Genomic DNA, 14,028 nt, shown 5'->3' with positions numbered 1-14,028 from the left:
GGAATTAATTAATATTCTAATATATATCTTTGATTATTATGAAGTTAACTTATTGTCATGATGATTTTTAATTAGAAAAACAGTAATAATATTTTAGTTATTATTTAGTAGTGGTCTATAAAAATTACATTGTTTTTACATAACTTCAATGGCAAATAGCAAATGTTAAAGATTTTATAAGCTAGATAAATACCATTAATGAGAGATTTAAAGTATGTGTAAATTGTATTTTACATTTAGTAAATTGGGCGTGTTCATTTTGATGATAATGGTTAAAAACTTAAGCTTAAAGATCATGGTTAAAATGGGTTTTTCTGTAAGAAATTTGTGAAGAAAATTAAATATAGCCTGCACAAAAAATCATAAGTAATATTATGTTGCAAACTTTGCTTCAAATATGCTTCTGCAAATGAAATAAAATTAAAATCAAAGAAAGGAAAATTTTGCTTTCAACAAATTTTAGCCATAACAATTAATCTAAATCTGAATGAGCATGTCTAAACAAGATGATAAAAAGGATAAGAATCTTGTTTACAAGCAATCAAAATTATGAAAATGAATGTTGCATGGTCTAAATATTATTTTTCATTGACTAACAAAATGTGACCTTTATTTGAGGTGTATATGAACTACATTGCAATTGTTTATACAATTTTATGAATAAAGAATTTTCCATTGTGATGTTATTACATATTTTTAAGAATAACATTGACAAAAATTATGTTTATCATCTTTTCATTATGATATCCTTCTCAATATTTCTCATCAACATCCATTCATTTTCATTATTATTTTTAGTATTTGATGTTTTGTATATCCTTTCAAAATATGAGATATATAAATGTCATTTTATAATTTTTTATAGAAAAGGATTTAAATTTCTTTCCTTTTTTTTTTAAAGCACTTCCTTTATGTACTGCCTCTAAACCAATGGTTTGATTAGCATTAACATGGCCATGGGTTTTTTTTCTATTTCAAAAATTTGTATTCTACATCACACTAGAAAAAAAAAAAATCTCCTTCTACCGGACTAGTGTTAGTATGATGATTATACTAATATTAACTGCTTCACTTGAGTAAGCAAAGAAGAAGTAAAATACCAGTCAGACCAGCTGTTAATTCACAGAGTGTTGTACTATGCTTATTAAAAATACCCAAAAGATGTACCTTTGTGGTTCAGTCTTTTGAATTAGAATCAGAATATTAATCATGCCTCAGGCCTAAATTAAACATTGGAAGGCCCCTTAAGAATTTTCACCAAATTTTCTTGGATTTTTCTTTATTGGGTCTTCCTGGACTCTGTTTAGTTCTGTAATTGCTTTGCTCCTTTGTTGATAGGTTAAAGCACAATGTGATTTTCTCCGTGTTATAATATTGAAGAGGACGGCTCAATGGTCTACTCCAAGAGGCAACGTGCAGCTGAGACACCAATTTATAACAGGAATAGTGTTTACAATGTCAAAAAAAGTGTGAAGTAAGAACAATTGCGTATCTCAAAGCCCAGAGTTATAACATGGCCTGAATCATTATTGTCTTCATAACAGTTATAGTCCAAAGTGGCTATCTTAAATGACCCTCCCAACTGTGGTTAACCTCTTATAAATAGGTGTGCAAGTGTTTGTTTTATCTTATATTGGCGAAAGAAATAAAACAAGGAAAATCTAAAGTGCTAGCATGCCATTATACCATTTTCTTATTTCAGAAGATGTCATTATTATTAATAAACATATTCACGATTAATTACATATGGACACTGCTTCAAGGAGTTGAAGTGTGTAGTTAAGAGAAGCATTCATGCATCCAATTGCCTAGGAACTTTGTCTACAATATATTTTTTATGTTGGAGTTCAGTTTGAACTCCAGATACTGAGACCAAAAAAAAAAAAAAATGCTATGCTATTTGTTTTAATGTTATATGTTTAGTATTTAACAGATCTTTACTATTTCACTCTCCAAGCAGAGGGGATGAAATAGAAAGGGACTTTAATTTGAGAAAGTGTGTAATTTTAAAAAAGAAACAGTGATAATAATAAAGTGCCAGTGATCTTGATATAGTACAAAATTTTTTCCCAATTGGATATATGATAAACTACTAATATTTAATGAGCACTGTGTTAACTCTGCTCTTCCCCACAACTATTTGTGGAAATAGAAAACACATGTCTGCTCAAATTGATGTACCTCTTATTGACACATTTGGTGGAAGCACCAGGCTTGGTTTTTCAAAGATTTGCTTAATTCAAGAGTATTTGGTATAAAGTGATACCACATGGACTTTATCTTGACACATCCTTAGATTCTGTAAAAGAGAATAATAAGTAAAGCTTTCTGTGATGAAAACAAGAGTAAAACAAAAGCTTATCCACTCATAAGTTTGTGTTTTAAGACCAAAACAAACAATATTTACATTTTGAGGGTCAGGATGCAAGGGTAAAGGTAATTTCAACTCGCTCCCATTACAAGAGTTAACAGAGAAGGAAAATATATTAATCTGGCCTTATAGGTGTCTAAAAAAATAGTGCTGTGTAAAAAAATAATGCAATGTTATAAGCACTTTTAATGCCTGTGAATTACCTGGGAAGGTAAAAACAATAACAAAGAGGCAGCATGTGTTTCAAAAAGAAAAGTGAACAGAGACTGAGGACTTGGGGGTTTAACTTGTGCATATGGCACTGTTGGCATTTGGGTTGTAAAGCAGTATCACTAATGTTGTACCCAGACCTGGTCTCTCTACCTACGTTCTCTAAAATCATGTTTACAATTTAGCACTACTTGAGTGATAAACAAATGAATCACAACTTTTTCACAGAAATGCATGGATTATGAAATAATCTGCCAGTTTTTAAAGGTTTAACTCCAATTTCAGCAAACATTTCCATCAGACATCAAACTGTGACCAAAAAAGGAGAGGCAACTGAAGTAAACATTTCTAGGGGTGTTCCTTGGTAATATTAGTAATTAATTTTTTAAAAAAACATTAAAAGCAAAATAAAATAAAACTAAAACAAATAATAAACAATGCCAATTATTTAATAAACTGAAGGCAGTTGAACTCTATCAGATTATGTACATTTTATATTGCTTCAAACCATCATGTTTAGAATTTTTCTGAAGAGTTAAGTATAACAAACCCTCATAACCCAGCTCTCACTAAAAATACATCGCCAAAATTGTTTCGTGCCCTTAAATATTTATTTTTTGGACCATTTTAAAGCAAACCGAAAACACCATACCATTTTACCCATAAACGCTCTAGGATATGCCATTAACAAATAATACCCCCTTTTTTTGTGGAGTATTTTAAAGTAAATTAAAAAAAAATAACTTTTCACCCATAAATACTTTAGTATGCATCTCTTATTTAAACATTAAAGCTTATTTTAACCAAAAATATAACAATATAATTCCTTAACATCATCTAATCTAATATAAATAATATTATCATCTAATAACCTGGTCTATGTTCAAATGTCTCCATTTTTTTGAGATGAGCCCTATTTTTTAAAGCAGGTTTGTGAATAAAGACCTATGCAAAGGTTATATATTGCATTTGGTAGGTTATGCCTTTTAAGTCTTTTAAAGTATATAATGGTTCAACCTCCTTATTTCTTGACACCTATTTGTTTTAAATTTTGGGTCTTCCCCCTGCAGAATTTCCCATATTTTGGATTTGGTTGAGCTCTCCCACCCCGAATTTTCTATAATCCTCTAATTTGATTTAGAGGTTTGATTAGATTCAGGCTTAATTGGTACTCTGTATTTTATCCCATCAGAAAGTATGCATGTCATATTACTGCACCTTTTTTTCATTGCTGCAATTTTAGTAATCTTAAAACATATCAGTAAAAACCTGACAGAAATATGACAATATGTTACACCATCTTTAACTAAAAAGGATTGAAAAAAAAACACATATGTCCATCGATAGTGGATTGGTTAAATAAACGATGGAATACTATATAGATGAATAAAAGAAAAGAATATAAGAATATAATCTCTAAGATATGATGCTATGTAAAAAAGCATTTGGGATATATATATATATATATATATATACACAGAGATTTGTACATTTTATCTTGGAACAATATAAATATTTACGTAATTTTGAAACAAGATTAAAAAGCTAATTTTCCCTTATATCTCTATTGTGTACATACCTAATGGAAAGAAGCATTGCATACTGTTCTTCCTGGAATTGCCAGTAGTGTTGAAATTAGTTTAAGATGGTTGCCTGTATATAATATTGTGGGGTCAATCAAATGAATAATTCTATTACATCATTGAGAACCAGTATTTTCAATGTGATTAAAGGAGAGACACAGAAAAGATCAATGAGATCAAGTTAAAATCATGTAGTCCTGAATTTGATTTGAAAGTTGCCAATGAAAAACAGACCTATGTTATGTCTTAACAAGCCACAAACACCACATTTTCTAAGTCTGTCCACTCAGGAGGCCTAGGAACGTTAAGCAGCATTGTTTCAGTGAACATCTTCAGCATTGTGACTGCAGTTTCTAAATTTGACTCCTCACAAAATGAGTAGAACTTGTAGAGTAGAATGAGCCTAGGTCTCTATCAGGTAATATGTAAGATAAGCCTAGAACAATTGTTTACACCAGAAAGCAAGGAATTTAACTGAAATACCTAAATAAGTTCCCACGGGCCAAAGATGAGATGGTTTGTGTATCAGCAAGGATTTAACTACAATAGATTGTACACATCAAATATACATTTTTAAATACACGAATTCCTAATTATATCCAAAAAATGCACATTGACAGCTTTGGAGAATGCTAGGCAAATATTTGAGGAAAACATAAATAAAGGAAATGAAGAAAGCATTTTTCTATAATCCTCTATAATTTGTATTTCATTGTAATCAAATAGTTTTTCCATTCTTTTCCCTATAGTTTCTGTTTCTTTTTGGAATTCAGATGTTCCATCCTCCAGTTCACTAATTGTAGCTTCTGTCTCTTTAGATCTACCATTGTAGGTATCCATTGTTTTTCCATTTTTTCTTCTTTGTCCTTCACTCCCATAAGTTCTGTGATTTGTTTTTTCAGATTTTCTATTTCTTCTTTTTGTTCAGCCCATGTCTTCTTCATGTCCTCCCTCAATTTATTGATTTGGTTTTTGAAGAGTTTTTCCATTTCTGTTCGTATATTCAGCATTAGTTGTCTCAGCTCCTGTATCTCATTTGAACTATTGGTTTGTTCCTTTGACTGGGCCATATCTTCAATTTTCCGAGCGTCATCCATTATTTTCTGCTGGTGTCTGGGCATTTGATCAGATTTCCCTGGGTGTGGGACCCAGCTGGTTGAAAGGTTTTTCTGTGAAATCTCTGGGCTCTGTTTTTCTTTTCCTGCCCAGTAGGTGGCGCTCGTGGCGCTCGTCTGTCTGCACGGCAGTCGGCCCGGGAAACCGTGCGTGGAGGCTGCCGGTCCTAATTGCCCAGCTGGCCCGAAAGGCCAAGCGTGACGGGAGGGCCCCGCTATCCAACGTTCCCAGTCAGACCGGGGAGCCACGTGCGTGGAGGGGACCCCAGTCGCCAGCCGCCCCGGCCGGGAAAACGCGTGCCCCTCGGGTATCTCACCGCAGCAGATTCTCCCTGCCCGTTCAGCTGTTCCAGAATGGGGTACGCTGTCTTTTTGGTCTCTGTCGTGACTCCGGGAGCTGTTTCGTATTGTTTCTGTTTCTTTAGTTGCTTTTCTGGAGGAGGAACTAAGACCCGCGCATCTTACTAAGCCGCCATCTTCTCCGGAAGTCCCCCACTGACATGATTTTGATAACCTAAGGATGCATTATTTTGGAATGATCATAGTACTATGAAATATGTTGAATAAAAATGAATACTCAACATTTAGAGAAGAAATGAGATATTTACAATAAAACAATAGCATACCTGGGATTTCTTTCATATGAAGCTGTTGTGGGCAATGGAAGGAAGTCCAAGTGTAGGTGAAATGATATTGTCCATACATTGATAAATTACATTGGATATGTTATGAATACCTCATTATCTTTGTATGTATTTGAAAATTTTCTTAAAAGATTAAAAAGATAAAGTTGATTTCATGTGGTATCAGCTGTGAAGTGAGTGACTACATGATGCCTTGTAGGAACCAGGCTCAACCAGGCTCAGGCACAACAGATACTTTCAGTAAAGGAGCTCTTTATGATATGTTCAGCACAGAGGATCCCAAATAGCAGTGAACAAGATCCCATCATGGCCCATCTCCCAGCAAGGCCTACTGTTCAGGTCAGGGTGGGTGGATGAAAGCTCTCAGGCCTGTCTTTGTGTAGGAGAGGAAAGACCAATCTGTGCTGCCCGAGGTGGGTGGGGAGAAGGGGGAGGCAGCCCTGACACTGAGAGCTCCCACTCTTTTAAGTAGCTGGAACTGCCAGTTCTCAGTCTCCTGGTTTCAGGTATTGATAGGCTTCTTCATCAGGCCTAGTATCTCCCCAGGGGCTGTAGAATGGAAACGTATTAAAACATCTGCACTAATGGAAAAGGGGGGTGGGGGAGAGACAAGGGCTGAGAAATGGTCAGTGTGTTCCTGATTTTGCCACCATCAGCCTGATCTCTCCATTATACCATTCCCCATCCTCAGTTATGTTGATACTTTAGCATCCATTGATGATCATTGACAAGATAATTTTATAAGATTAAAAAATGATTTTTTCTAATTCCATCACTCTGTGTCCAGTTATTAGCAGCAATTCATCATTAAAATGAACTTTATTTCAACAACTACTTGATTATCCTGAAACAGAGTTTGTAAGGGAAAGGCAGGAAAAAATGCTTGATACTTTCCCTTTATGTAATACTTTCTTTTTTTTCCACATGGCCACGGACTGGGAATCGAACCCAGGTCTCCGGCGTGGCAGGCGGGAATTCTGCCACTGAGCCACTGTCCCACCACCCTATTTAATGCTTTTTGAGTAACAAGTTGATGTCCTAGCATCCTCTTTGTGCAACAAATACAAATTCATATCATTATGAATTTTTCTATTTCTGAGTACTTTATGTTATAATTCAATCTTGCCATTATTCTTTGTGATGAGCAAAATCATCTTCTTAATCAGAGCAAACCCTTTGATTTAATTGCTGTTGACTTCGATAGAACCAGAGAAATCTACTTTAATTTCTGTCATAATAATGCAGCTTTGTTTCTTTATAGAAGAAAATATTTGGAGACCATATATTAAGGACGTATTCTTTTGGATATAATAATGGTAGTGTGGATATGTTACTGCAGTTGGGTTTCATGGTTTCTAGGTATTTTCAGTAGATAAATCTAGTGCTTATGTATTGTTTCTGAAAGAAAAAAAGCATAAATCATGAGTTCTTGTATTTCCTAGTGAAATTTAACATGGCAGATACTTTACTTATCATCTTTGATTTTATACTTTTATTTCTTCTTCCTTACAACGAAAATTTTGGTATTTAGAAAATATTTGAATAACTTAGCAATTTATTTGTTTAATCTGTACCTATACACATATATTTTCATATTAACAATGCTAATATAACTGCCAATGTTTAGATTACTGACTGCACTCTAAAACTTCATTGGAGGTTATTATTTTCCTTTTGTTTTTTTACTTTGTTGTATCCCACCAGGTGTCAGAATGAAAATACATTTTTTTTTGTAGCATTGTTTAATTTCGTTTTCTTCTGAGGGTTATGCAACCAACTTATAAGTAGATAGGTATTCTTGTATCAATTTATTTTCAAATTTTAGTAATGGTTTTCTATTTTCTTTTTGGGTTTTTAAAACTAAAATAACACATTTTATATTACAACAAAGTATATTTAGAGAAAGATAGTTTTCTGATATGTCTCCCTCTCATTTTCCTTCCATCCCTTATAAATAACCATGTTTATTTGTTTTATATGTGTATTAATAGAAAAATCTTGGTGAAATTAAAATATATTGGCCCCAAATTCTCCTATAGTAACTGTGTAAGAAATGCTGATGATAAAGAAGTAAAGTTATATGTTATCAGTTTTAAAATTTGACCAACAATATCACAAACTACATTTCCTAGAATTTCACACAAATTAGAACAAGTAATGAATTATGAATATAATCCCATGACATGTATTCTAGTTTACTAACTGCCAGAATGCAATATACCAGAAACAGAATGGCTGTTAAAAAGGAGAATTTAATAAGTTGCTAGTTTACAGTTTTAAGGCCGAGAAAATGTCCCAGTTACAACAAGTCTATAGAAATGTCCAATCAAAAGCATCCAGGGAAAGACACCTTTGATTAAGAAGGCCGATGAAGTTCAGGGTTTCTCTCTCAAGTGGAAGGGCATGTGGCGAACATGGTTAGAGTTTCTTTCCCATCTGGAAAGGCACTTGCTGAACACGGCGTCATCTGCTAGCTTTTTCTGGCTTCCTGTTTCATGAAGCTCCCCGGGAAGCATTTTCCTTTTTCATCTCTGAAGGTCGCTGGCTGGTGGACTCTGCTTCTTGTGGCTATTGTCGTTCTGCTCTCTCTGAATCTCTCATTCTCTTTTATAGGAGAAAATTTTATATTTTCTCCTATAAAAAAAATATTTCCTGTTTTATAGGACTTCAGAAACTAATCAAGACCCACCAAATGGGTGGAGACACACTTCTACCTAATCCAGTTTAACAACCACTCTTGATTAAATCACATCTCCAGAGAAATGATCTGATAACAGTTTCAAACATACAGTACTGAATAGGGATTAGAAGAAATGACTGCCTTTACAAAATGGAATTAGGATTAGAACATGGCTTTTCTAGGGTTTTTTAATGCAGGCAGAAGTCCCGTGAGTCACCTATTGCTATTCTCAGTCAACCCTATCCCTGGGGTGCTGGGCCCCTTGGGGTTCCATGTGTTTGAATATTGCCTCTGTCTAGATGGCTGAGATGATTTACCAGGTGGGGAAGGAGGAGGCTGGGTGAGTGTGTTTGCCTTTGAGATGGGAGTGAAGACTGTTACTGGCATTTGCTTTGGCTCTTTTCAGGCTCCCGCTCTGCTGTTGTCCTTCTCTGTACCACAGTACTGGTCCAAGGCTGGCCTAGACCTTGGAAATATCAATTCTTCCCTACCTGGTATTCCCAGTTTCCTTGGAGTGAACGGTGGCTCTGTTCAAGGGAGCCATAGGCTTAGCTACCCTATGAGGTTGTGATGAGAGCTGGGAACTGCTGGGAATGGAGGGACATAGTTTTGTCCTCATTGGAAGGGGCCTTGGCTTCAGTGAATGATTGTCTCACTGTCACTTAAGGAACTTTCCACCTGATGGCTTTTAAATTATTAATAAAACTTTTTAAAAATGTTAAAAAAAAAATTCAAACCAGCACAACATGTCTAGTATCTCAACAGGGCTAAGAGATGTACAGATTCTAAATCTCTGTGTCATGTAATAGAAACAAAAGAGAGAACTGAGGGTGACATATTGATACAGATTTACACAGTACTGTTACAGGCCCAGAAAAGCATAATAATCAGTATATTAAATATTGGGCTGTTAAAATAAGAGAAAAATGTCACTTAACACTGAAGTACAAAATGACTAACTCAAGACATTTAACTATCACAAAGTCTTTGGAAGATGATTGCTGTGTTTTAATCAATTGGGTAGACAATTATAAAAATGACAAGTTGTTAAAGAGTTGGCTGTTATTTGTCATGCCAAATATTGCTGCATTTTAAAGGAGGAAAATGTTTCCTGATCATAATCATGGGCATAATTTCTGTATTATTATTATTAAAGATGTTTAATAGGCCAAGGATTTTAAAGGAGAATTAAACAGATTGCTACAGAAGAGCACTCTAAGCTTCTGAGCATTATAATTCCAGGTTTCCATTAATTGGATCATTTAATTGGAAAACATTTTGGTTTAAGGCCAGTTTGTCACTAGTTAAATGAAGTGGGGAATTAAGTCAATTAACCACTTAATTTGGGACAAAATGTATTTCCTTGAAAAGTTTAAGTAACTTAGACTTTAGTTGTTGTTTGTTTTCCTTGGATTACCTATACAATTACCCAAATTTCTCATTCTTTTTCTTGAAGGAATAGAATATGCTCCTAGTAGTGTTCTTGACATCCAATAGAAGAGAACCTTTTTCTGAATAATTTATATTTTGTGAAACCAGAGAAAAACTCTGGAATTTGAATAAATGAGAATACATTGGAAAAACACAAGGTTTGAATGATTAAGCATGTATTCGTGGTTAAAATATGTTCTTTTACTTTTATCCCTACTTTGGGGACATGAAGACAACACTTGCCACATATCTTCATGGCCATATGATAATGTGTTTCCCTCAGCATGTCTCCAATAGCATGTCACCTACTGTTGTCTTCTATACCACAAACATGCTGCACAAATATTTATTAATTAGACTCTCTTACTTTAAAACAAATGGTTGTTGCCCAAAATAACCCTTTTAAATTGTTGCTAAATTTTAATGAGCATTAGTTGTATGCATTCTTAATTTTCTTTCTCTTTGTATTTTTTGTCCATAGTACCCAAATTTTGATTAACAGTGTGGTAGGTTAAATGATCGCTCCCAAAGATATCCAGTTCCTAATTCCTGGGACCTGTGAAAGCTAGCTTATATACCACCATAAATGTTGCAGGTGTGATTAAGTTAAGCATTTAAAAAGGGGGAGAATATCCCCTATTATCTGCACTGACCCTGAAGGTAATCACAGATGTCCTTATAAGAGGGTGGCAGAGAGATTTTCCAACAGAAAAGAAAAAGACTGTGAAGCAAGATGTTATACTGCTGACTCTAAAGAGGGAGGAAGGGGCCACAAGCCAAGGAATGCAGTTGTCAAAACTGAAAAAGTAAAGGAAACAAATTCTTCCCAGAGCATCCAGAGATAGCACATCTCTCCTGCCCTCTTGATTTTATCCCAGTGAAACCGATTTTGGGTTTCTAGTCTCTAGGTTTGTAGGAGAATAAATATGTGTTATTTTAAGCCACAACCAACACATCATGGTAATTTGTTACTGCAGCCAAAGGAAAGTAATGCAATCATCTTATCAATATATCCTACAGATGATAAGATATACTGATATATCATCTGTATATCCTTTTTTGTGGATGGGTATTATTTGTGAATGGGTATTATTTGTGAATGGGTATTATTCTGGTTTAAATAGTGACTCTTAAAATTCATGCCCACTCAAAATCTCAGAATGTGACCTTATTTGGAAATGGGGTCTTTTTAAATTTAATTAATTAAAATGAGGTTATACTGGATTAGAGTGAACCCCAATCCAATGACTGGTGTCATTATGAGAAGATAAAACAGACTAACACACACACACACACACACACACACACACACACACACACACACACACACACACACACGCAGGGAGAACATCATGTGACCATGGAGGCAGCGACCGGAGTAATGTAGCTATAAGCCAAGGAATGCCAAGCATTTCAGACAACCACAAGATGCTAGGAAGAGGCAAGGAAGGGTTCTAGCCTCCAGAACCTTGGACAACAAGTTTTTGTTATTTTAAGCCACCCAGTTTATGATAGTTTGTTACAGCAGTCCTAGGAAATTGATATAGGTACCTGAGTCTGAGTTAATAGGACATAAAAAGGACCTTGGCTGGGGTTTCTGGGGGATGAAATATATTACTTCTCTTGTTGTTTTTCCTTTGCTGTTGGCCTAACCTAGGCTCCCTCTTTTCTAATGGTTAGGAAAAAGATGCAGTAGCTCAGAGAGCTGCTGAGAAGATGTTTTGTTAGAAGGATGGAAAACTGTCTGAGAAGAAGACTGGAACTAAGGAAATGGCACATCATTTAAATCTTGATAAAATACTTACAGTCTAATCCTAGGCATTTCAGTTACATAAACTAATACATTCTACCCTCTGTCCTGGTTTTCTTTTCTATAATTTGAAATATAAAAGTTTCTAACATATATCTTTTTATAGATACAGTGAGATAAATATTACTCAAAGAGTTCACAATTACAAAGATTGATAAATATGTCATAATGCAAGGGAACAGAGAGCTATGGGCTTCTATAACAAAAGAACCTGACTTACTAAGAGAGAAGTATGTTGTTCACATTGAGTTCTAAAGTGTAAGTAATTGTTGAGTGGATAACTGGTGGGAGAAGAGATTTTTGAAGCAAATGAAAAAATATGTGTGAAAACCCAGAAGATCTCTATTTAGAGTCATACGTAGAGATACTGTAGTGAAAATGAGTCCAGATTGTAGGCAGGGACCAGACTGTAAACATTTGTACCCTATTCTAAACAGTCTGATCTTTTTCCCAAGAGGAGGAAGAATTTTATCCTACATTACATGAGTAATGGAACCCAATGGAAATCTTAGGAAGGAGAAGAATATTACCCAGTCTTCAAGTTTAAAAAGCCTCAAGGCTTGGAAAGGAATAGACCAGTTATGAGGAGAGAGCAGTTAGGAAGCCTATGTAGTAACCCAGATAAGAGAAACAAAAATTGGACTGGTATGGTGTCCTTGGGAATGGAATCACTCTCTCTCTGACTCTGTCTATATTACCATTGATATTAATATTAATATCAATGGTAATTAACACTAGATTGGGTAAGCCTTGAGAGAGAGGGAGAGAGAGAGAGAGAGAGATTCAAGGATGTGATAAATTTTCTGGGTCAGTAAACACTGGGGGAGTATATGGGGAGAGATTATGAATCATATTGAGTTTGAGGTAAATATCTGGTTTAGCCTTTCCTTTGTGGCTACTCCCAAGGGTAATAAACAAATGGGCACCCCACTCCAGATGCCCCTAACCACCGTTGTTGTTACAGGGACTACCACAGCCAATGATCTGCCAGTGGCTTACTCTCCACTTGCTCTCCTCCTCACCCCTTGGTTTATTTTGTCATCACACATACTTTTTCTCTCATGGTTAAGAGCCATGATCTGGTCTCTTTCACTCAGTGAGAGCATCATTTTCACAGAACTACAGAACCCTATTCCATTGTGGTGCCTCACCCTGTCATCCCCTGCCTAGTAAGGACAGCCACCATATGTCATTGTCCAGTCAACAGTCAGTAAGGGAAAAATAAATGGGTAGCTACTCTGGTTTGCTAAAGTTACTGAAATGCAATATATCAGAAATGGGTTGGCCTTTACAATGGGAATTCATTAACTTACAATTTACAGTTCTTAGGCTGTGAAAATGTCCAATTCAAGGCATTAATGGGATGATACCTGGACTCTGAAGACAGGCTGCAGGCATATGGGACTCCTCTGACACATCGCATGGCACATGGTGGCATGTGCTGCTGGTTCTTCTCTCCCAGGTTTCATTGGTTTAGGCTCCTGGCTTCAGTGGCTTCTTCTTTTAGCTTCTCTGGTGCTCTTCTTTGTGAGGTTCTCTTAATTTCATCCCTTAGCTTCTGTATGTATTTTATCCTTTTAGAAAGGACCTCAGCAAAAGGTGGGTCACATCTCAATTGAAATAAACTTATCAAAAGGTCCCACCACAATGCATCTGCATCTACAGGGATGGATTAAAAGAACATGGCCTTTTCTGAACCACATAACAGCTTCAAATTACCAGAGTAGCCTACTGAGGTATTGCTTGAAATGTCTGAACAGAAAAACTACGGAACTTGAAAATAAAAACCTAATATGAATTGACATAGTGTAGATTCACAACCTCTCATCCAGTTCTCTGTCCTAGCTTTGTCTTACATAACTTCACTGATGAGGAATTTATCCCTATGAAGCAGTCCAATCCCTTTTTATTATATAGCTATAATTTCCATCTATTGGTTCTTGCTCTTCTCTCCAGAGCCACATAGAATGAAACTAATATGCATTCCACTAGGTAGTCCTTCAAAAATTTGATGGTGATTTTTATATTCCTCTCAAACTTAGTTTTAAGTTCTTTCACCAGCCAGGTTGCCACACAGTTGCATTCTAGTTTGCCAAAGATGATGTCTAGAGAACACTTCAGTTGGTGAGTTGGAACCCAGAAGTTGGTCAGAGTTATCTCCATCATACTTCTGGTTATAATGCT

The sequence above is a fragment of the Tamandua tetradactyla genome, chromosome 3, assembly GCF_023851605.1.
Source record: "Tamandua tetradactyla isolate mTamTet1 chromosome 3, mTamTet1.pri, whole genome shotgun sequence".
In the NCBI taxonomy this organism is placed as follows: Eukaryota; Metazoa; Chordata; class Mammalia; order Pilosa; family Myrmecophagidae; genus Tamandua; species Tamandua tetradactyla.
This window is presented reverse-complemented; position numbering follows the sequence as displayed.